Genomic DNA, 24,673 nt, shown 5'->3' with positions numbered 1-24,673 from the left:
TTCTACATCATTTAAATGAGATGTCATGATGAAATTATGGTCATCAGTTTCAGCTTAGTCTTTCACTCTACAAAGCAATTTCAGTATGTTTTCTTATTTCACCTCTTTCTTCCACAGTAACTATTTTAAAATTTCTATATTCTCTCTACTACTCCACTTGCAGAAGATTAATTCACTTCCTTTTGACCAAAAATAGAAATAGCTTTAGAAGTATACTTCCTCAACTATCCACAAACTGACTTAAAAATTTAGTTTTATCTGCACCCATCATTCCACTTTTCCTTCGTTTATCTAAAAACAAAACAAAACAAAAACTAAAAACAATGTCTCTACACTTGCCTACATACTCCAGTCCTTTTTTGAATTTTCAAATTTTACCCTGTATCCACACCCCTGGCTCATTTTCTACCTCTTCCTCTCTATTGTTTATACTTTAAAATTTTTACAATTTTTAGTATGATTAATTTTCTCCCTATACACAAACAAGAATAATCCTTTCTCTTTTTTCTTTCATCCCTCTTTTTCCTCTTCCAATTCTCTCCTCTCTCTCTCCTTGTCAGCCAGTTTCTTGAAAATCTTGTCTATACCCCCTATCTACATATCTTCACTTCTCAGCCACTTGTCAGATTTCTGCAATTAGGCCTTTGCCATCACTCCATTGAAACTTTTTCAAGATCATTAGTGATCTTATTGTGAATCACTGGGCACCTTTCAATTCTGCATTTCATTAACCATTCCTTCTTCTTTCAACATGCTATTTCTTTACCTTCATGGACAGCTCACTTGACTTGTTTTCTTCTGCTTCTCTAGTGATGTCGTCTCAATGTCTTAAGGAGGCTTCTTTTCCTTTGTCTATCCTCTAAATGCTAGTCCTCCTCAGAGATTAATTCCAGGCCATCTCAACAGTCACACTCTACTTGGGTGACTTCACCTACTCTCATGGATTCATCTACAACCTGGATGCTAATGACTCCAGATTTATATTCAGTCTAGAAGAACCCATGGCTTCAAGAGCATATCCAATTTCTTACTTAAAATTCCAACTTGAATGACCTGCAAGTATCTTGAAATCTAAATCTACTACTCTCAGTAGGTTCCATCACTTGTGTTCCTTTTTCAAAGTAAATTTCACTCAGGCTTCTAAGCCAAATGAAAGAATGACTGAATAATAATCCTCAAATTTTCTCTATTTGTCTTTTCTTAAAACTAATTTATTGATCAGCCTAATTTATAGACAAGTAATTTATCTAATACTTCCAAAATGCGTTCATTTCTCTTCAACACGTCATAACATACTATGATCCAATCTTTTTCTGCATGAGCATCAGTAGCAGCCTCCTCTCTCAGTTTCCAGTCTGCACTTCTGTCCCTGTGTAGTCCATTATGTATTTTAGAGCTGCAGGTATATTTCTAAAATTAAAATCTGTCCCTTTCAGTATTCTTCTTAAAAATTCTCCAGTGCTTTCTCTTGGCTTTTTATTCCGACCTAATCTTCAAGTTATTCAAAATATGTCAGTTGGCTGAAGCACTTTTATTCCCCAATCTTTTCTATTCCACAACTCCAGTAAACACACACACACACACACACACACACACACACACACAATCTATTTATCTTGACCAATTCTCATTCATTCTCCATGTCTTAAGCCAAATGTCATTTCTTCAGGAAAGCCTCTCCTCTTCCAATTCCTAAGGTCTTTCTTCCTTATATTCTCATAGATCCCCAAACTTCCACTGGCATAACACTCACCAAGCATTTTTACAAAATTATGCTCCCCTTCCTCAATATGCTTGAGTTATGCATTTTTGAAAAAGTGTATGAAACCTAAAAATGCCATGGTAGAGCACTTCCTATAATAAATAACAGCAAAGTAATATTTTCCAGGATTCCCATTGCATTCTGGAGATAATGCATTTATATTATTCTTTTCTGTAGTCATAGTATTCAAATAGTCTGTATGCATATAATTTGCATTATTCAAATTCATTTTATGTTAATACAGGACAAAAGAATTCCAGTTAAAATGATGATCTAACACATGTGTTTTTCTATGTTTCCTTCTGAGTCACCATGAAAATGATGATAATCAAGTTATAATGTATAAATTCACGATGATTAAGGGAACTTGAAACAAAATGACCTGGAAAAGAGGGAACAACAAATTTTTGGAAGATGAAAAGCAGATGAATAAGTAGTAACTATCCCAACAGACTGGAAAATCCTGAAACCCAACTGCCTTTCAAAAGAGATTCTAATAAAAACCAAGCTGACTTACATCATAAAATCTCAGAATTTTATGATGTAAGTAAGGGCTTACTTACTTACACACATAGAGGGCTAAACACACATCCTGCTCATGAATATATACAAGGAGCTAGACCCCTAGATGGACTATACTTCGTGCAGTGAGCCAACTACTTCTTTATGACCCTTTCAGGAGGCAATTTTTTTTGTATGTGGGAATACAGAATGAGAAATGCTTTAAAGTTGGAAGTCTAGTCAAGCAAAGGCTAGGAGTAAGATGCCACTTTGAAAATAAGAGAATATAAGTGAATATTCTAAATGGTGACCACACCCTTCCCACACTCTCTTGTCAACCAAAAGGCATACAGAAGATGGTGGGCAGAGATATGGATGGTTTCTTCTCTGGAGATTCTGAGTGGCCCAAAGAGACAAACAGAAAATAGTGATTTTAAGAACCCCAGTCAAACAATGTAGTCACTACTAGATCACCATACAGGGAGGGCAACCCAACAGTCAACAAGTCCTACTTATGCACTAGATTTTTGTTCTTCATTCTTTAATGTAAATGAATAGTCAAGTATCCTGGGACATTTGAGGACAGGCTCTACCATGAAAGACAAAATCTGAAATGTAAAACCATAATCAGAAGTTTATAATAATTGTAAAATAAATTATTACATTCACAAAACAAGAATATGTTGCTATAAAATGGAATGATCTGAGAACAACAAAAAATGGTTATTGAAAATTAAAATCATGATTGTGCCTTAAAAGTATTTTCAAATTGGATTAAAAAATAATGTTGAGAAAATATCTCTGAAAGTAGAGGAAATAGATAAATACAAGGTAAGTGAGGGAAATTTTATTATTTTAGAGGATTGACTAAAAAGTCCAGAAGTAATTAGTAAAGCTTTCATAAGGAAGGAAAAGAAGGCTGGGCACAGTGGCTCATGCCTGTAATCCCAGTACTTTGGGAGGACTAGGTGGACAGATCACTTTCAGCCCTGGAGTTCAAGACCAGCCTGGGCAACATGGTGAAATCCCATCTCTACAAAAAATACAAAAAATAGCTGGGCATGATGACACGCACCTGTCGTCCCAGCTACTCGGGAGGCTGAGATGGGAGAATCACCTGAGCTCAGTAGGTCGAGACTGCAGTGAGTCCTGATCATGACAGTGCACTCCAGCCTGAGTGACAGAGTGAAATCTGGTCTCAAACAAAAAGAAAGAAAACAAAAAAAGGAAGGAAAAGAGAAGAATGGAGATTGATTGGAGGAAATAATCATGTGTGTGCATGAATCATACAAATATGAATAAATGCATGTCATAGGCGAATTTCTGAACACTGAGGATGTTAAGAAGACTATAATAATTTTCAGGGAACAGACAAAAAGAGTTCATATAAAAATATTGAGATTTATGATGTTATCACTGCTCTCAACACAACATCAGACACCAGAAGAAAATAGAGTGGTCTTTAACATTGTAAAAAGAAAGTATTTCTAACAACTAATTTCTAGACTGTCATTCAAATTTAAAGATAAAATAAGGAAAAGATTAAAATATGCAAGAACTGAAAAAATGAACTTTATACAGAAAGCTCATGTGTCCCAATAAAATTAAGGATTCACAATGTAAATAAGAAAAGCATGGGTTTCAGGAAATAGCGGCTTGTATATTGGACAGAAGACAAAAGGAATCCTGAAGATAATGATGAAGACAAGTTCCAAGGCAAGAGCTGTTTGCCAAGGCTGGAGAGCGGTTAGATGGGAGTCAGAGGATGGTAGGCTCTAGGAGAGAGGTCTCAAGGGGGAAAAACCAGATATTAGGCTGATAGATAATGATTGATTGATAGATAGGCAGACAGACAGACAGATTTTTGTTTTGACTTTAACCAAAATAATAAAAGTTTTATCATTCCGGTGGATATTTGGAGGGTTAAGGAAAAAAAGAAATCCCTGAGCAAATGGATTAATGAGGCAATTTTAAACCAAAGGAGGGGAAATTAATACAAAGAAAGAAAAAATTTATGTCATATTTCATGATTTAGCTCTGAAAATATCTGGTTTAGTAATATAAACACTAAAGTTTATTTTAATTTAAAAAACAGATAAAACTATATTGAAAAGTTACAAGAAGGAAAATGTATGTGCTTTTGTGTTGATGTAAAGGAATGGGTCATAGGCACTTGCAGGGGAGCAGATAGGTCTTCATCAGATATTGCTAACAGTGGGTAGATAACATCTAAAATTAAGACTAAAAATATACTAAATAATTTAGAAAAATAGAGGTGAGTACCAAAAGAAATATTTTTAAGGTGTTGAAAATGTATGCCTCATATGAATAGGAATCAAAATCATATGCCTTATAGGAATAGGAATCAGTAGTGGAAAGGGAAACAATTGCTATTTATGTTAAATCTCTCATAATACTGTTTGACTTTTTAAAAAAAAAAGTTCCATATATTACTCTGATAAACAATTAAACAGTGGGATGGGAGGGGCAGCACATGTAGATCAATGTGAATCAATGTCATGTTGTCTTTGAATTGAGTGCTGAGCTCAAAAGTTTTGATTGTGTTATTGTACTGTATAACCTACATAAAGCCTACGTATATTATTTTGTATGCATCAAACACCTAAAAAGGTATTTTTAATACCTAAAAATGTGTTAAAGAAAAAATAAAAGTGCTAAAGGAAAGACTTGAAAACAGGAAACCTCATGAATGTTATATGTTAAAGCTTTTGGAAATGGAAAATGGGAAATGGATTTACCTAAGCTTCTCGTGAGTGTTGACTGTAGTCTCTAATAAGCTTCATTTTCTTTGGTTAAAAATAAATAAGTAAAATAGTAAAGTGCACAAGTCTCTGGTAAACCTTAATGGATAGTTAAATGTGTGATGCTTTTGAACAACAGGTACCATTGTGAGACACAAGACCATGAAAACCACTGGGTGGGAGAAGAGAGGCTGTAAGTTGCGTCTTAATGATGTGCGTTCTTCTACTACAGAGACTTGCAAAGGGCAGCTTAGGGTTGCATGTGGCTCTCATCCTGGAAGCTGTTGATAAAAAGCAGTGGAAAATTTGTATCAACGTAGATCTAAACATCAATTGCTTATTCTTTCTAATGAACCTAAAACAGAGCAGAGCTTATACTAACCTAATTGCTGTCTTTCCTGCTGGTCTACAAGCTCCATGAAGCTTGGGACCTTGTGTGTTGTTCACCCTTGAACACTCACTACTATTTGCCTGGCACATTGGGAGAACTAAGTAAATGGTCATTGAATAAATAGTTAAACTATAGTTCCTACTGATATTTTTGTTTTGCCATTGATTAAGCTGAGGTTCTATAAATTATAGCCACATCTCATACTTGTTCATTTATCTGCCTCTCTCTAAAATGATATAATGGCAAAAGCATAAGGTTTATAGATAGAAGACTCCAGTTTAACTCATGGCTCTGTCCTTTACTGACTATATTATTTTGAGCAAACCACCACAGCTCTCTGACCCTAAATTCTCCCATCCACTAAATGGTCATAACAAGACTTTTCTCGTAAGATAGTTATGAGGAAGGAATGAGCCAATAAATGTACACTTTATAGAATGTAAAGTAATACATAAATGTCAGTTGTATCTGCGACTGAAGTTCTTTCTGATACGTATTTTCTATGGATCGTACCCATTTCAATCCTCTCTCTACTTCTTTCTCCAAATTGGATTTGCAAGTGAGAAATTTAAGCACCATGTTAGTCTTCATGTATTTATATTAAGAATTGTTAAGATAGGAATTGCCACATTTATATCTGTCTCCTTGAGTCACAGAGCCTCAAATATGTGAATCAGCTACATTTTGCCCAAGGTACTATTTGTCCTACCATTTTTCTGATGAATTTACACAGAGTTAAACAGTTCCATTATGCAGTTAATAATTAAGATGTAGGGAATTACTGAATGATTTTTTAAATTACCTATGTTTTAGACAAAGCCATGCTATGTGACATTCCAAATAAAGCTCAATTAAATTTAACCATGGAAAACAAAGAAACGATTATCATTAAATTGGAATTATACTTATGTGTATCAATGACACCTCTTTTAGACTAGTTAATGTCGTTGCAAATATAATATGTTAGACCTTTCTGTTAATTAGTTATAAGAGAATGTGATATAGTAGAAAGAGCTAATGTTTTATGTTTTATGACAGTATGGCTGAATTCAAACCCTGACTCAGCCACTTAATATCTCTGAGCCCTAGTTTCCTTCTCTGGACAAAAATCATAGAGATGCTTGCAAGGATTAAATATATTGTACAGAAAGTGCCTGGTTGACATTCAATTAATATTAGCAATCATTGTTTTAGAGTCAAGTTTTAAATATTTGAACCCCAGTGCTCAGAAATAATTATCTGGCCATGTTTACATTTACATACTAAATTGAATATAAGGAAAGGAGTGGATACCAGGTGGTTTTCCATAGAAGTAATTGAGTTGCCTCTGAGAGTATAGCAGGACTAATAGTGCCAGAAGGAGAGAGTGGCTGGGCTGCATCTGTGTAGCTGTGTTGCACATGATCAGAGAGCCACAGATGTCAGTACAGTGCTAAGTGCTTTACATGTGTAACAGGAGCAAAAACAAAGACAGACAGTGAATCAGGAGTGTCTGCTTGCTATCCTCACACTGCAACTCTGTTCAAAGAAGGGTGAGCCTGTCAGATAGAAGCATTTTGTTTTTCTGAAACCTTAGATGCCTTTGGCTATGCACGTTTGGTATTAAAACCTGAGAAAAGTTGCAGTGCCCTACTTTTAGAGTGCCTAGAACTTTGGGAGATGGAAAGGGTGAATAGAGGGGAAAAAAGACAGAACTGGAGAAGTAGATAGCCTTATGATGCAGGGATCTTTGCACAGCTTTTCAGGGAAGCCCCCAGAATCCCCCAGTAAATTCTGCCAAACATCCATGTTAAGGTGTTACTGCTATATAAAGGAAAGTAATGCAGTTAGAGACAGAGGTGGTAAGTAAAATATCAAGTCTCAAGGGAAACCAAATATCTTCCAATGATTCATATAAAGATGTACCTTGGAGATATTGTGAGTTTGGTTCCAGACCATCAGAATAAAGAGAGGTGCACAAATATTTTGGTTTTCCAGTGCATTTAAAAGTTATATTTTTTTGGTTCCATATGAACTTTAAAGTAGTTTTTTCCAATTCTGTGAAGAAAGTCATTGGTAGCTTGATGGGGATGACATTGAATCTATAAATTACCTTGGGCAGTATGGCCATTTTCACGATATTGATTCTTCCTACCCATGAGCATGGAATGTTCTTCCATTTGTTTGTATCCTCTTTTATTTCATTGAGCAGTGGTTTGTAGTTCTCCTTGAAGAGGTCCTTCACATCCCTTGTAAGTTGGATTCCTAGGTATTTTATTCTCTTTGAAGCAATTGTGAATGGGAGTTCACTCATGATTTGGCTCTCTGTTTGTCTGTTATTGGTGTATAAGAATGCTTGTGATTTTTGTACATTGATTTTCTATTCTGAGACTTTGCTGAAGTTGCTTATCGGCTTAAGGAGATTTTGGGCTGAGACAATGGGGTTTTCTAGATATACAATCATGTCATCTGCAAACAGGGACAATTTGACTTCCTCTTTTCCTAATTGAATACCCTTTATTTCCTTCTCCTGCCTAATTGCCCTGGCCAGAACTTCCAACACTATGTTGAATAGGAGTGGTGAGAGAGGGCATCTCTGTCTTGTGCCAGTTTTCAAAGGGAATGCTTCCAGTTTTTGCCCATGATATTGACTGTGGGTTTGTCATAGATAGCTCTTATTATTTTGAGATACGTCCCATCAATACCTAATTTATTGAGAGTTTTTAGCATGAATGGTTGTTGAATTTTGTCAAAGGCCTTTTCTGCATCTATTGAGATAATCGTGTGGTTTTTGTCTTTGGTTCTGTTTATATGCTGGATTACATTTACTGATTTTCGTATGTTGAACCAGCCTTGCATCCCAGGGATGAAGCCCACTTGATCATGATGGATAAGCTTTTTGATGTGCTGCTGGATTCGGTTTGCCAGTATTTTATTGAGGATTTTTGCATCAATGTTCATCAGGGATATTGGTCTAAAATTCTCTTTTTTGGTTGCGTCTCTGCCAGGCTTTGGTATCAGGATGATGCTGGCCTCATAAAATGAGATAGGGAGGATTCCCTCTTTTACTATTGATTGGAATAGTTTCAGAAGGAATGGTACCAGTTCCTCCTTGTACCTCTGGTAGAATTCGGCTGTGAATCCATCTGGTCCTGGACTTTTTTTGGTTGGTAAGCTATTGATTATTGCCACAATTTCAGAGCCTGTTATTGGTCTATTCAGAAATTCAACTTCTTCCTGCTTTAGTCTTGGGAGGGTGTATGTGTCCAGGAATTTATCCATTTCTTCTAGATTTTCTAGTTTATTTGCATAGAGGTGTTTGTAGTATTCTCTGATGGTAGTTTGTATTTCTGTGGGATCGGTGGTGATATCTCCTTTATCATTTTTTATTGCGTCTATTTGATTCTTCTCTCTTTTCTTCTTTATTAGTCTTGCTAGCAGTCTATCAATTTTGTTGATCTTTTCAAAAAACCAGCTCCTGGATTCATTAATTTTTTGAAGGGTTTTTTATGTCTCTATTTCCTTCAGTTTTGCTCTGATTTTAGTTATTTCTTGCCTTCTGCTAGCTTTTGAATGTGTTTGCTCTTGCTTCTCTAGTTCTTTTAATTGTGATGTTAGGGTGTCAATTTTGGATCTTTCCTGCTTTCTCTTGTGGGCATTTAGTGCTATAAATTTCCCTCTACACACTGCTTTGAATGTGTCCCAGAGATTCTGGTATATTGTGTCTTTGTTCTCGTTGGTTTCAAAGAACATCTTTATTTCTGCCTTCATTTCGTTATGTATCCAGCAGTCATTCAGGAGTGGGTTGTTCAGTTTCCATGTAGTTGAGCAGTTTTGAGGGATTTTCTTAATCCTGAGTTCTAGTTTGATTTCACTGTGGTCTGAGAGACAGTTTGTTATAATTTCTGTTCTTTTACATTTGCTGAGGAGTGCTTTACTTCCAACTATGTGGTCAAGTCAATCCTAAGCCAAAAGAACAAAGCCAGAGGCATCACGCTACCAGACTTCAAACTATACTGCAAGGCTACAGTAACCAAAACAGCATGGTACTGGTACCAAAACAGAGATATAGACCAATGGAACAGAACAGAGCCCTCAGAAATAATGCCACATATCTACAACTATCTGATCTTTGACAAACCTGACAAAAACAAGCAATGGGGAAAGGATTCCCTATTTAATAAATGGTGCTGGGAAAACTGGCTAGCCCTATGTAGAAAGCTGAAACTGGATCCCTTCCTTACACCTTATACAAAAATTAATTCAAGATGGATTAAAGACTTACATGTTAGACCTAAAACCATAAAAACCCTAGAAGAAAACCTAGGCAATACCCTTCAGGACATAGGCATGGGCAAGGACCTCATGTCTAAAACACCAAAAGCAGTGGCAACAAAAGACAAAATTGACAAATGGGATCTAATTAAACTAAAGAGCTTCTGCACAGCAAAAGAAACTACCATCAGAGTGAACAGGCAACCTACAGAATGGGAGAAAATTTTTGCAATCTACTCATCTGACAAAGGGCTAATATCCAGAATCCACAATGAACTCAAACAAATTTACCAGAAAAAACAAACAACCCCATCAAAAAGTGGGCGAAGGATATGAACAGACACTTCTCAAAAGAAGACATTTATGCAACCAACAGACACATGAAAAAATGCTCATCATCACTGGCCATCAGAGAAATGCAAATCAAAACCACAATGAGATACCATCTTGCCCCAGTTAGAATGGTGATCATTAAAAAGTCAGGAAACAACAGGTGCTAGAGAGGATGTGGAGAAATAGGAACACTTTTACACTGTTGGTGGGACTGTAAACTAGTTCAACCATTGTGGGAGTCAGTGTGGCAATTCCTCAGGGATCTAGAACTAGAAATAGCATTTGACCCAGCCATCCCATTACTGGGTATATACCCAGAGGACTATAAATCATGCTGCTATAAAGACACATGCACACATATGTTTATTGTGGCACTATTCACAATAGCAAAGACTTGGAACCAACCCAAATGTCCAACAACGATAGACTGGATTAAGAAAATGTGGCACATATACACCATGGAATACTATGCAGCCATAAAAAATGATGAGTTCATGTCCTTTTTAGGGACATGGATGAAACTGGAAACCATCATTCTCAGCAAACTATCGCAAGGACAAAAAACCAAACACTGCATGTTCTCACTCATAGGTGGGAATTGAAAAATGAGAACACATGGACACAGGAAGGGGAACATCACACTCTGGGCACTGTTGTGGGGTGGGGAGGGGGGAGGGATAGCATTAGGAGATGTACCTAATGCTAAATGACGAGTTAATGGGTGCAGCACACCAACATGGCACATGTATTCATATGTAACAAACCTGCACATTGTGCACATGTACCCTAAAACTTAAAGTATAATAATAATAAAATTTTAAAAAGTTATATTTACACCACACTGTAGTCTATTAATAGGATTATATCTAAAAATAATGTACATATCTTATTTTAAAAGTACTTTACCTCTGGCTAGGTGTGGTGGCTAACACCTGTAATCCCAGCACTTTGGGAGGCCAAGGTGAGCAGATTGCTTGAGCTCTGGATTTCAAGACCAGCCTGGGCAACATGGTGAGACCCTGCCTCCATTAAAAATACAAAAATTACCCAGATGTAGTGGTGTGTGCCTATAGTCCCAGCTACTTGAGTGGCTGAGGCAAGAGAATCGCTTGAATCCGGGAGGTGGAGGTTGCAGTGAGTCGAGATCATCCCACTTCACTCCAGCCAGGGTGAAAACAAACAAACAAACAAACAAAAACTCTATTGCTTAAAAAAAATGCTAACAATCATCTGAGTCTTCAGTAAGTTGTTATCATTTTGCTGGTGGAAGGTCATGACTTGATGTTGATCGCTGCTGACTGATCAGGGTGTGGTTGCTGAAGGTTGGGTGGCTGTGGTAATTTCTTAAAATAAGATAAAAATGATATTTGGTGCATCTGTTGACTCACAAACTATTTCTCTGTAGCATGTGATGCTGTTTGATAGCATTTGACTCACATTAGAACATCTTCCAAAACAGTAGTCAGTCTTCAAACTCTGTCATCTGCTTTATCAACTAAATTTATTCAATATTGTAAAATCCATTACTGTCATTTCAACAATATTCATACCACCTTCACCAAGAGTAGATTCAATCTCAATAAATACATTTATTTGCTCACCTATAAGAAGAAAGTCCATTCATTAAAGTTTTATCAAAAAATTGCAGCAATTATGGCTGGGTGTGGTGGTTCACACCTATAATCCCAGCACTTTGGGAGGCCAAGAGGCAGGTGGATCACTTGAGGCCAGGAGTTCGAGACCAGCCTGGACAACATGGTGCAACCCTGCCTCTACTAATATATATATGTGTGTGTGTGTGTGTGTGTGCATATATGTGTATGTGTGTGTATATATACACATATACATATATACACACATATATACGCACACACATATATATACATATATGTATATATACGTATATATACACACATACATATACATATATATGTATACACTCACATATATACACACATACATGTCTATACACATATATACACACACACATATGTGTGTATATATATATCAAGACTTGATATCAAGACATATATATATACACACATATGTGTATGTGTATATATATATATACACACACACACACACACACACAAAATGTTATCCAGGCCTGATGGCATGCACCTGTAATTCCAGCTTTCTCAGGCTGAGGCATGAGAATTGCTTGAACCCAGGAAGCAGAGGTCGCAGTGAGCAGAGATCATGCCATTGCACTCCATCCTGGGTGACAAAGTGATATTCTGTCTAAAAAAATTAAATTAAATTAAATTGCAGCAATTCAGTCACATCTTCAGGCTCCACTTCTAAGGCTAGTTCTCTTGCTATTTCCACCACATCTGCAGTTACCTCCTCCATGGAAATCTTGACCCCTCAAAGTCATCTCTGAGATTTGGAATCAATGTCTTCCAAACTCCTGTTAATGTTGATATTTTTACCTCCTTCCATGAATCATGGATGTTCCTAATGGCATTTAGAATGGTGAAACTTATTCAGAAGATTTTAAATTTACTTTACCCACATCCATCAATGGAATCACTATTATAGGAGCTATGGCCTTATAAAATGTATTTCTTAAATAACAAGATAATAGATTGGACAAGGGAAATGTACATATATGCTATGGAATACTACCATAAAAAGAATGAAAGTATGTCTTTTTCAGCAACATGAATGAGGTTAGATACCATTATCTTAAGCAAATTAATACAGAAACAGAAAACCCAATATCCCCAATGCCACATGTTCTCACTTATAATTTGAAGCTAAACTGCATGAACACAAAGATGTGATCAACAGTCACTGGGGATTCCAGAAGGGGGAAGGGAAGGGGAAAAGTTGAAAAACTGCCTGCCTGGTGGCAGTGCTTGGGAAATGGGATTGTTAGAAGCCCAAATCTCAGCATCATACAATATCCCCATGTAACAAACCTGCGTATGTACTACCTGAATCTAAAATGTAAAAATAAAATAAAATAAAAAAGAAAGTTAAAATTGCTTCTTGATCCATGGGCTGCAGAATAGATGTTGTGTTATCAGGCATAAAAATAACATTAATCTCCTTTTACATGTTTATCAGAACTCTTGGGTGACTAGGTGGTTGTTAATGTAATATTTTGAAAGGAAACTGTTTTTCTAAGCAGTAGATATCAATAGTAGCCTTAAAATATTCAGTAAACTATTTTGTAAGCAGATTGCTGTCATCCAGGATTTGTTGTTTTATGTATCAGGCACAGGAAGGGTAGATTTTGCATAATTTTTAAGGGTCCTGTGATTTTTGGAGTGGTAAATCAGCAGTGGCTTCAACTTAAAGTCACCAGCTGCATTAGCCTCTAACAAGAGAGTCAGCCTGTCATGTGAAGCGTTGAAGTCAGGCATTGACATTTCTCTAGCTATGAAACCTAGAACAGCATCTTCTTACAATAGAAAGGCTGTTTTGTCCACATTGAAAAACTATTGTTTAGCATAACCACCTTCATTAATGATCTTAGGCCTTCCATGTGACTTACTGCTTCACATTGCACTTTTATGTGATGGAGATGGCTTCCTTTGCTTCAACTTTGTGAACCCAATCTCTGATAACTTCAGATTTTTCTTCTGCAGCTTCCTCTCAGACTCCATAGAATTGAAGAGAGTTAGGACATTGGTCTGCATTAGGCTTTGGCTTAAGGGAATGTTGTAGCTGGTTTGATCTTCTACCCAGACCATCAAAATTTTCTCCACGTTAGCAATAAGGCTATTTAACTCTTTTACCATTTGTGTGTTCGCTGGTACTTTTAACTTTCAACTCCTTCAATAACTTTTGCTTTCTATTCACAATTTGGTTAACCATTTGGACGAGAGGCATGGCTTTTAGCCTGGCTCAGCTTTCTACATCCCTTCTGAGCCGAGCTGCATTATTTTTAGTTCTTGATTTAAAAGTGAGAGACATGCGACTCTTCCTTCCACTTGAACACTTAGATAACATTTTAAGGTTATTAATTGGCCTAATTTTAATGTTGTTGCACCTTATAAGATAGGGAGGCCCGAGGAGAGAAAGAGAGATGGAGGAATGGCTGCTTAGTGGATCAGTCAGAACACACATATGTATCAATTAATTTCACTATGTTATATAGCCGTGGTTCGTGACACCCTGAAACAATTACAATAGTAACATCAAAGATCATTAATCGTAGATCACCACAACAATCTAATAATAAGAAAAATATTTGAAATATTGTGAAAATTACTAAAATGTCACACAGAGACACAAAGTGAGCACATGCTATTGGAAAAATGGAGCTGATAGAATTGCTTGATGCAGGGTTGCTACAATTTGTAATATATGCCAAGTGCATTAAAGCAAACTCAATAATATAAAGTACACCTATAAACTTAGGGAAGGACTTTCAACTTTCACAGGCCAATTTGGAGGCTTAAAGCAATTTTATCAGTTTCATGTATGTGGGTTTTGATCATAATCCCCAAAGACAAAACCCTAAATGCCATAATCCCAAATACTGAAATCCTGACACATCAAAATCCCTAATGTTTAACATGCCGAAAATCACAATCACAGGATAGTTGCATTATGTTAGATGGAAGTATTACCTCGTTATTGTCTTTATTTACATTTGGTGGAAAATTCAAATAACTGATGTGATATGGCAATGATGAAGACATGTGGCTTTATTCTAGAGGTGAAAATAGAACCTAAATCACTAGGCTTGATATCCAGTGGGAGGTACACATGAACACAAACTAAAAGTCCAAACGACATACAGCTCACAGGGACCCAAAAACAAAAATGGCTTAAGATCATTTCTTTGTAAAGAAACTCACTAGAAGGTGTAAGAACGCTCCTGTAATTTTATTTAGGTGGGTCAATTCTGTAAGATAAGAATTCCTGTTCTCATTTTGTTAAAAAGGAAGCCAAAGCTAAGATAAGAAATTGATTTGACCAAGAAAACAGAAATAATAAATGCAAACTAAGAAATTGAAACCTAGTTTCTCTTGCATTAAAAATAAAGCCTACACATCTGATAAACAATGCGTTCCTTTTCAAAGTGTGTTATATATTACACAAGCTGCTCTTAAGGTTGTAAAAATAGGGTCATTTTGTGCATAATGAAAAGAATTCCTCTGGCTCTCACTCCTACCCACTGTTGTGCAATCCCCAGTCCTTCATGGAGTCTTGTCCAGGTACTTCTGGAAGTTGTCCAGGAAAAGTGTACTATGCTCTCCTGACCAGCCTTCTCTGCCCTCAGTTAGAAACTAGCTGGGCAAACTGAAAAAGAAAAGAAAAAACAACAGCAAAAAACCTAGAGACAACGAAAGGCAGCCTTAATGGGACAGGATGTGAATACAATGAAAATCAGACCCGTGGATAGGCAAGGAGCTGAAGGTCAAAGGTGGAGGACCCAGCTTAGGAAATATATCGTGAAACCCACTTGTGGTAAGTTTTGCAGCCAAGCATACTCTACTGGATCAGAGCAGACACTATAACAATGACCATATAGCTATAATTTGCCAACTGTTGTCCAAATCTAGCCCTTGAGATTTTTTTCAGCTGAAATAAAAATAACAGCAGTTTCCCTTCCTTATTTTCCTTTTCTTCTTCCTTTCCATTTCCTGTTCATAGGCATCGGCATGTCCTGCTGCCAAGGAAAATGGGTGGAGGTGGGAGTGAGGGCATCAGTATACCTGGCTGCCCAGAGGTGCTGATTCATATGGGCAGTGAGGAGAATATACGCATGTAGTGGTGTGGCCAGGGGCCAAGGAGGCAGAAGCAGGGAAGAAGATGAAGCCAGTGTGGTTGGGAGATTGCTTACATTAAGTAAATATGTCAGATGATTGAGCAAATGAGTAAATATTTTAAGAATAATGAGAGCCGGTTTTCTTACTACTAGTAAAATAATTTACAAATATAAAAAGGAAGACATCTAGAAGAACACGAAGGTATTTCATTTGCAATTAGAGATTTTTACAGTTTTTTTATTGCTATATGATAAACCATCTCAAAATTTAGTTGTGCAAAACAACAACTTTTTCTGTTTGCATATCCTGTGGGTCAGGGATCCGGGGGAGCACAGGGGGCACAGACAGCCCGCTCCATGACATCTGGGGCCTCAGCTGGAAAGACTTCCATGATTCGGCAGACCCAACTGCAGGGGACTGGAATCATCCAGAGTCCTTAGGGCAGTTGAATTTTTTTGATGCTAGCTCCATATACTTGTGCATTCTAGTGAACAAAGTGAAAGCTGCATGCCTTTGCTAACTGAGTCTCAGTAAACATGTGGCATCATTTCTCCCATCTCTATTGGTTATACATGAGTCACAAGTTTGTCTAGGTTCAAGGAAAAATGACATCAAGTCACCCACCAATGAGAAGAGTGAAAACAAATTTGTGGGCAGCCAAAGGGATTGTCATGAATTTTATGTTTATTAGGTACATCTGTATATACATAAATATAAGAATTTTGTGTATGTATACATGGATATACACATGCACACACATATATATGTGTACACACAATTTTGTATATGTATATATGAATATACACATGCACACACACATATATATGTGCGTACACACACACACATACACATACACATATTTTTTCTACCTCTGTCCGTTGGGAAGTCCTTAAGCCATGACAGAGAAGTGGCAATTAGCACGCTGAATAGTCGAACAAACTTAGCTTCTAAATACCTTCTTCCACTAAAAGGAATGACAGGCCCTTGGATTAATGGCTGAATCCAGGACTGAAATTGTATGAGAGGTGCACAGAATATCTTGTTTTGCTAGAAAATAAAGAAATGCTCAAAGAATACTGAAACATGTCAAAAGAATTTCAGAGCCAGTTCAAAAGGTTCCTAATCACCACAGATGGGAAGATTTGAGCATCAAATCAGAAAGTGGTAGTAACATATATTGACCCATTAAATTAATTAAAATCCATGAGTCCATAGTAAAATAAATAAATAAGCCATTAATCATATCAATGAATGGGGTAAAAGAGAAATTTCTTCCCTGTATTGAGATGCCAACTAAAAAATATAGAAGGAAATATAGAATGGAAATAGAAAAAAACGCCACTTGGCAAGCATCATAGTTGTGGTTGATTTAGGCAGAAGTCATGATGGCTGTTAGGAAAGTGGGTGGAGTTCTGACAAAAGTAAGACACTAAGGTAATATCTGAGTATCCACCCACCCCTGCAAACTACTCATCAGTTATAAAGAAGAAATGATTACTGTATTGTGGAGAAATCTGATCAAGAACAATATGACCAGGTGATAAAGTCTGACATGACCACAAGAAGGATGAGTCAACAGCATGCATTTCCTGATGGAACTCGTTGAAAATAGCACAGTGTCACTTCTGTGGTACCCCTCTCAGAACATATAGGACTCTGTAGAACTATAAAGACTATATACTATATGACCCAATTATATGACATTCTGGAAAATTCAAAACTATGGGGATAGTAAAAAAATGAGTGGTTGTCAGAGGCTGGGGGAAGAGAGGGATAAATAGGCAGAGCACAGAGAATTGTTAGGGCAATAAAGCTATTCTGTATGATACTATAATGGTGAATACATATTATTACTTATTAATCCAAACCCATAGAATGTTCAATACCAAGAGTAAACCTAATGTAAACTATAAATTTTGAGAGATCATGATGTGTCAATGTAAGCTCATCAGTTACAATAACTGTACCACTGATGCCAGTTACTGATAGTGGGGAATACTGTGCATGATGAGGGGGCAGGAGGAATATGGAAACTCTGTACTCTCCACTCAATTTTGTCGTGAACCTAAAACTGCTTTAAAAAATACAATTTATTTAAGACTTTAAAAAAAAAAAAAAAAAAGAAGGCAAGGACTGTGTCAGGCCAACTTTAGAAAGACTCTGGTTGAGGTTTGGTCTACAAAATGAATGGATTATACTCTTAAAAACTATCAAGAACATGAAGGCCAAAGAATGGCTAAGGTGCTGTTTCAGGCTGAAGGAGACTGATAAAATCGAACAGCTAAAAGCAACACGCATTCCTGAATAATATGCTTGGCCAGAACCGCCAGTGGGACACTGTTAGGATGGCTGGTGAAATTTGAATGGGGCATGCGGATTGGATGCTTGTACTGTATCAAGGTTGATTTTCTGATTTGGAGGCTTATACAGTGGTGATGGAAGAGAATGCCCTTGCCTGGGGTAAATACACAGTGGGGAATTGAGGAGTCATGGAGGCATATCTGCTGTTGATCTCAATGGTTTGGAAAAAGATTAATGACAATTGGGAGGTGGCAGAGAAGAGAGTAAATGTGGGGAATCCATATGTTATGGGTTGAATTATTGTCCCTAAATTAATATGTTGATGAACCTAACTTCCAGTAACTCAGAATGTAACTCGGAGAGGTTCTTTAGAGTGGTAATCGAGTTAATGTGAGGCCATTGGAGGGGACCCTAATGGAATATGGCTGGTGTCCTCAAGAGAAGGGGAAATTTAGTCCTTTCCTCTTTCAAATTTGTAAATTATTTGGGCCAGGAAGACAAAATAAGATGAAACAAAAGAAGCAATTATTTCTTTATGGCTGTCCTGGCATATGTGATCTTTAAAGTTTGAGATTTAAAGATATTTGTTTTAAAAAAAAGTAAGAGGAAATTTGGACACAGAGACATGAACAGAGAAAAGATGATGGGAAGATACACAGAGAGAAGATAGCCATTTCCAAGCCAAGAATAGAGGCCTGAAACAGGTCCTTCCCTCACGGTCCTCAGAAGGAATCAAGTTGGCCCATGCCTTGCTTTCAGACTTTGGACTAGATTTCCATCTCTCCAGAACTGTGCGACAGAAGTTATCTAGTTTTTGGTATTTTGTTACAGTAGCCCTAGAAAACTAAGACACTACATAAGACAAATGCAGAAGTTCTTCATATTGTTCTTACAACTTTTCTGTAAGCTTAAAATCAGTGGAAAATGCAATATAATTAATAACGATGTATTGTATACTTGAAAATTGCTAAAAGGGTAGATTTTAAGTGTTCTCACTGCAAAAAAATAAAGATAAGTATGTGAGACAAAGCATATGTTAAATAGCTTTATTTAGCCATTCCACAATATGTGTGTATATATGTTATATATCTCAAAATATTATTTTGTACACCATAAATATGTACAATTTTACTTGTCAATTTAAAAAGTGATAAACTATAATTTTGTGTGCAACAATCTATTAATATTTTCATACGTGCCATCTCCTTTGATCTTAGGTACACCATAATGAGGTAGGTGAGATGGGCATTATGATTTGATCCATCTCACAGTACAGTAGTCTCGGAATGGGTTGCAAATGGGTCATCACAGTTCACACTGATAAAGAAAAACAGATCTTAAAGAGGTGATTTCTGAGCCTGTAGTTGCCAGTGAGGGAAGCCAGTAGTTCACACATGTTAACATTTTAATAAAGTTATCAAAGAGAGAAAAGCAAAAGAGAGACTCTTTTAGAGTTTAGCTTTACAAATTTCCCTGAGCCCTATTTCCTTAAAGAAGGTTGGGTACAGTGGCTCATGCCTGTAATCCCAGCATTTTGGGAGAAGCGGGCAGATCACCTGAGGTTGGGAGTTTGAGACCAGCCTGGCCAACATGGTGAAACCCCACCTCTACTAAAAGTACACACACGAAAAAAAATTAGCTGGGTGTGGTGGTGCATGCCTGTAATCCGAGCTACTTGGGAGGCTGAGGCAGGAGAATCACCTGAACCCAGGAGGCGCAGGTTGCAGTGAGCTGAGATTGTGCCACTGCACTCTGGCCTGGGTGACAGAGCAAGACTCCATCTCAAAAAAACAAAACAAAACAAAAAAAAAACAAAGACCTAGAGGAAAGAAAGGGAAGAGGAGAGAGGAGGCAGAGAGAATTGGGATGCAGATAGAAGTGGATGGAGGCAGAGAGAGGAGCAGTGGTGACCACTGTCTGGTTTTGGTGCCCACCTGAAAGGTAATAGGCAGGCAGATGGGAGAGAGGCAAAGGAAGTCATCCTCTGCTCTCCTCCCAGGCAGGCATACTCTCTTGTTCCTCTGTCCTTTGACTTGTTCATAACATCTCAGCAACGTCACTTACCACATGGGATTGTCATTCAAGACTATCTTGTCTACTAGAGCCTGAGATTTTCCAGACTCTTCTGCTTATTAGTTATGGAAACTTGGGTAAGGATGGCAAAAATGATACCTTCAAAATACAGTCATACAAATTCATTGTTTTCCTTAAGACCTGCTGGTGGCTATCAGTCTCATTCAGAGTTAAGCCCCAAATCATTCCCCAGACCCACATGGTCCTTCATGACCTGTCTACCTGTTACCTTCCTATCCCAGATCAGCTCACTCCAGCCTCCTGGCATTCCTTAAGAGCTCTCAGACTCACTGAGGTGAGCTCTAGGATTTGGGCTGTTTCTTTGCCTCCAGCATGCTTCCTTCCGATGTTCGTAAGGTTGACCTTACCTCCTGTGGTCTTTACCGAAATGTCATCTTCACAGGCAACCCTTTCTAAAATTTAAATACCCCCCACTTCCACATTTCCTACTCAATTATTTTCTTTAGAACTCATTACTATGTAAAATAGTATAGTTTTTACCACCCTGTAAAAAGAATTTATACAATTCTTGTATAAATTGCCTATCTTCCTCACTGGAGTATGTTTCACAGGCCAGATTTTTTTTTTAATTTACTGCTGTATTTTTACCACATAGAATGGTACTTGGCATATACTAGGTGCTCAATCACTATTCATTGAGTGGCTGATAGGAGTTATTTGACCATCTTGTGCCTCAGTTACATTATCAAAAATTATAAATATCAAATGCTGGTGAGGATATAAAGAAATTGATTACTCACACATTGCTGGTAAAATATGACACGGCACAACCACTCTGGAAAATGGTTTAGAATTTTCTTATTAAACTAAACATGTGATTGCCATATGATTCAGCAATTGCACTTTGGACATTTATCTCTAAGAATGAAAACTTACGTTCTTGTAAAAAGTTGTATATGAATGTTCATAACAGCTTTATTTGCAATAGCTGAAAACTAAAAACAACTCAGGTGTCTTTTAAGGGGTAATGGTTAAACATACTGTGGTACATCCATACTGTGGAATATTACTCAATAATAAAAAGAAATACACTATTGATACAGCTTGAATGAATCTCAAAGTAAAAAGAGCTAACCTCTGAAGGCTATGTACTGTATGATTCAATTTACATAACATTCTCAAAATGACAAAATCAAAGACATGAAGAACAGGTTAGTGGTTGCAAGTAATTAGGGATGAGGATGGTGGTAGAGAAAGAAATGTGGATGCATTTATTAAAGGACAATATAGAGAAATAAAATTTTAAAAAGGACAATATAAGGGATCCTTGTGGTCATATGAAACTTCTGTTTCTTGGTAGTGGTGGATACATATATTACACATGGGATAAAATCACATGGAAATAAATACACACAGCACACATACACATGAGTACATCTAAAACTTTGAAAATTTGAACATGTAGGTGGATTGCTTTAATGTCGATTTCCTCTTTGTGATATTGCAAGATATTATCATTGAGGGAAACTAGGTAAAGGGTACACAGGATCTCCCTGTATTATTTCTTACTAGTATATGTAAGTCTACAGCTATGAAATAAAAGTTTGATTAGAATGATAGTTTTTTATTTAATTCTGAAAATATGCAAAGAGTACTTAACATGTGCATGGCCTTTTCACATCAGTTGTAAATATTAAATGAATATACCTATATATGTAAACATTAAATTGATGTATAACTGTACATACATATTTCATATGTATGTACATATTATTTTATAAATATTATATTTATATGTATTAGGTAGATATATAGACACACAGGAGTATATGTGTGTATGTAAAGCACTTGGAATGCTGCTCAGCAATATAGGAAACACTCAATACATTTTAGCTATTTTTATTTCAATCTTCCAGGGCGCAGCCTGTGTTCAGTTAATCTCTGATTCCCAGTATGCATATTGTTTCTGATGTGTATTGCAAGTGTCAATCAATGTGAGCTGAATAAATAACATTGCTAATTCCTTGCACCAACCTTCAAAGTCAGTAAGAGTGGTGCTCAGTGTAAAGATCCAGAGTTATCTAGAACCATAGACGGGAAGAAAATAGGTCAACCTAAACTGCATTTCTCAGCTTTGCCACTAATGTTATAAAGCTTCCAAAAGTCCCTTTTCTTTACTGGTTCTCAGTTTCCCCATTAGTAGGAGGAAGAAATGGAATGGCATTATTTGTAAGGGTCCTTTCCAACCTTTAAATACACATGTTTCTATAGTTTACAAACACAGAGAATTATCTTCCTAAAACCTGAGCATGTGGCTGGGAGTGCAAAAGTAATAAATATTGACTGCAAAATTCTGGCTTCTAGTTCCATTTGGGTCAAGTTGATTGTTCTGTTTTTGGGCCCCACTAAAGCATGGTTTTTAGCAGCTGGTTTCTACCTTTATAGTTATTTGAAGTAGACAGTGAGCAAAATATCTGTACATGATAGCAAGCCAAGGTTTTGAAATTCTTTAAGGGGTAAGAAATTGTAGAAATTTAAGCTATAATTATAGTATTATCACTACCATTGCATCATTATCATCCAAAGCCAAGGGGTGTTACCTTACTAAATTTAAAGACAATAAAGGCATGTTGTAATTTATGAAAGCATAAAACAGGCCTTTGAAAAATAGCAGCTTGATTATTTTAGCTAATATTTGTAATACAGCCTAATATATTCATGGAGTGTTTTTGAGAGGACCCCTGGGTAATTTTCCATGCCAAAGGTTAGCCAATAGCTGACAGATGTCCTTACTCAAGAAGACTGGATTTTACACTGCTTGAACATTATATAGAGTCAATTCTTGCCTGGCCTCTTGCTTTATGTTAGTGTATCTGGAATGTACAGCCACTTCACAGTTAAAATAGTTTTATATTTTTTAACTAGCTATGGATTCCTTGGATATTAAATTATTGACTGCTTATTGAACACCTTGCTTGAAATAATTACAATGCAATATGCAAAGTTCTCTATTAATATTAATTTGTTGAGGAACTACCAAGAAACCTCATTTTACTTAGCTAACTCACCTAATTTAGCTCTCACATTCTTTCAAAGAGTTACTAAAAACTTCAGTTTGCAGAGAGAGGGAAAAGCATCACAGAGATTATATCATCATGCAAAGGCCACCCATTGATGAATGGGAGTGCGGAGATCAAAACCCAGTTTTCTTTTCTTTTTTTTCTTTCTTTCTTTCTTTCTTTTTTTTTTTTTTTTTTTTTTTTTGAGACAGAGTCTCGCTCTGTCACCCAGGCTGGAGTGCAGTGGCGCCATCTCGGCTCACTGCAAGCTCCGCCCCCCAGGTTCATGCCATTCTCCTGCCTCAGCCTCCCAAGTAGCCGGGACTACAGGCGCCTGCCACCACGCTTGGCTAATTTTTGTATTTTCAGTAGAGACGGGGTTTCACTGTGTTAGCCAGGATTATCTCGATCTCCTGACCTCGTGATCTGCCCACCTCGGCCTCCCAAAGTGCTGGGATTACAGGCGTGAGCCACCGCGCCCAGCCCAAAACCCAGTTTTCTTACTCTCCAAATCCTGAGCATATCCAACGTGGTAGGCTGCTTCAATCAAAATTTTAAAAATTTTTTTAAAAAGTAAGAAATATGTGGATGACAGCACCTAAATTACAACGACAGAATAAATAGAAATGAACTAGAGCTTGAGTAACTGAAAAAGATGAGAAAAATATTTTCGAAGTGCAGAAAACATTGGTAGGCTTATACAGCCAGGAAAACTGCCTTTAAAGACTGAGGCTGGAGTAAAGGCATTTTTAGACAAATAAGAACTGAATGAATCATGGATAAATTCTCATAAAAGAAATTTCTGAAGGATGTATTTATGGATAAAGAATAACCCTAGAAGTAAGGTCTATGATGCAAGGAAACAGTCAACAAACAAATACTAACTCTCTGACCAAAGAATAATAGTGTCTAATTTGAGGTTAAAAAAATAAAAACAATCCAAGTTGCAACTTAAATATTAGACAACAATAGCACTTGTATTGGGAAGGAGTGAGAAGTGTAAAAGAATTTTGAAATTCATGTATTCTTCAGCATGGGATAAATATTCTAAGTAACTGAGGACTTTGTTAATTATGTGTAATATTTTGGCATAACCACTGAAACACTAGAAAGAGGATATTAAATTAGAATACATATGTTAAAAGTCCTAAAACAAATAAACAAGCAAACAACAAAAACTACAAAAAACAGGGGAGTAAAATTCCCAGGCTAGAGCAAGGATAGATAAGGCAACAGAAAGGTGAATTATCAATGGACACCTAAAGAGAGGACCTTATCTATTCCAGAACTGTTCAAGGAAGATAAAATATTGGTCAACACACCTGCCATTGAAAAGATCCTCTACAGTGAAGCTTCCAAGCTCTCTTTGCTGAGGACCAGTTCTTAAAACTATTAAATAATGTAAATCTTCCAGTTAAAACTTAGCTAACCGAAGATATCTGCCTACAACTATGGTTTTCAAATGTAGAACACTAGATTATATTCCCAAATGTACTGACTAAATAGGGGAGAGGTAGGGGCATTTTTATCACATACCCCAGTGAAGT

At 36.8% G+C, this 24,673-nt stretch overlaps 1 long non-coding RNA gene across 3 annotated transcripts in view; it reads left to right on the top strand.

Annotated features, from left to right (window-relative positions):
• Nucleotides 1–24,673, top strand: part of LOC107976760 (uncharacterized) — a 157,682-nt gene that overhangs the window by 48,844 nt on the left and 84,165 nt on the right. The window lies entirely within an intron of this gene.

This window comes from Pan troglodytes, chromosome 11 (genome assembly GCF_028858775.2).
Source record: "Pan troglodytes isolate AG18354 chromosome 11, NHGRI_mPanTro3-v2.0_pri, whole genome shotgun sequence".
Taxonomy (NCBI): Eukaryota; Metazoa; Chordata; class Mammalia; order Primates; family Hominidae; genus Pan; species Pan troglodytes.
This window is presented reverse-complemented; position numbering and strand designations above follow the sequence as displayed.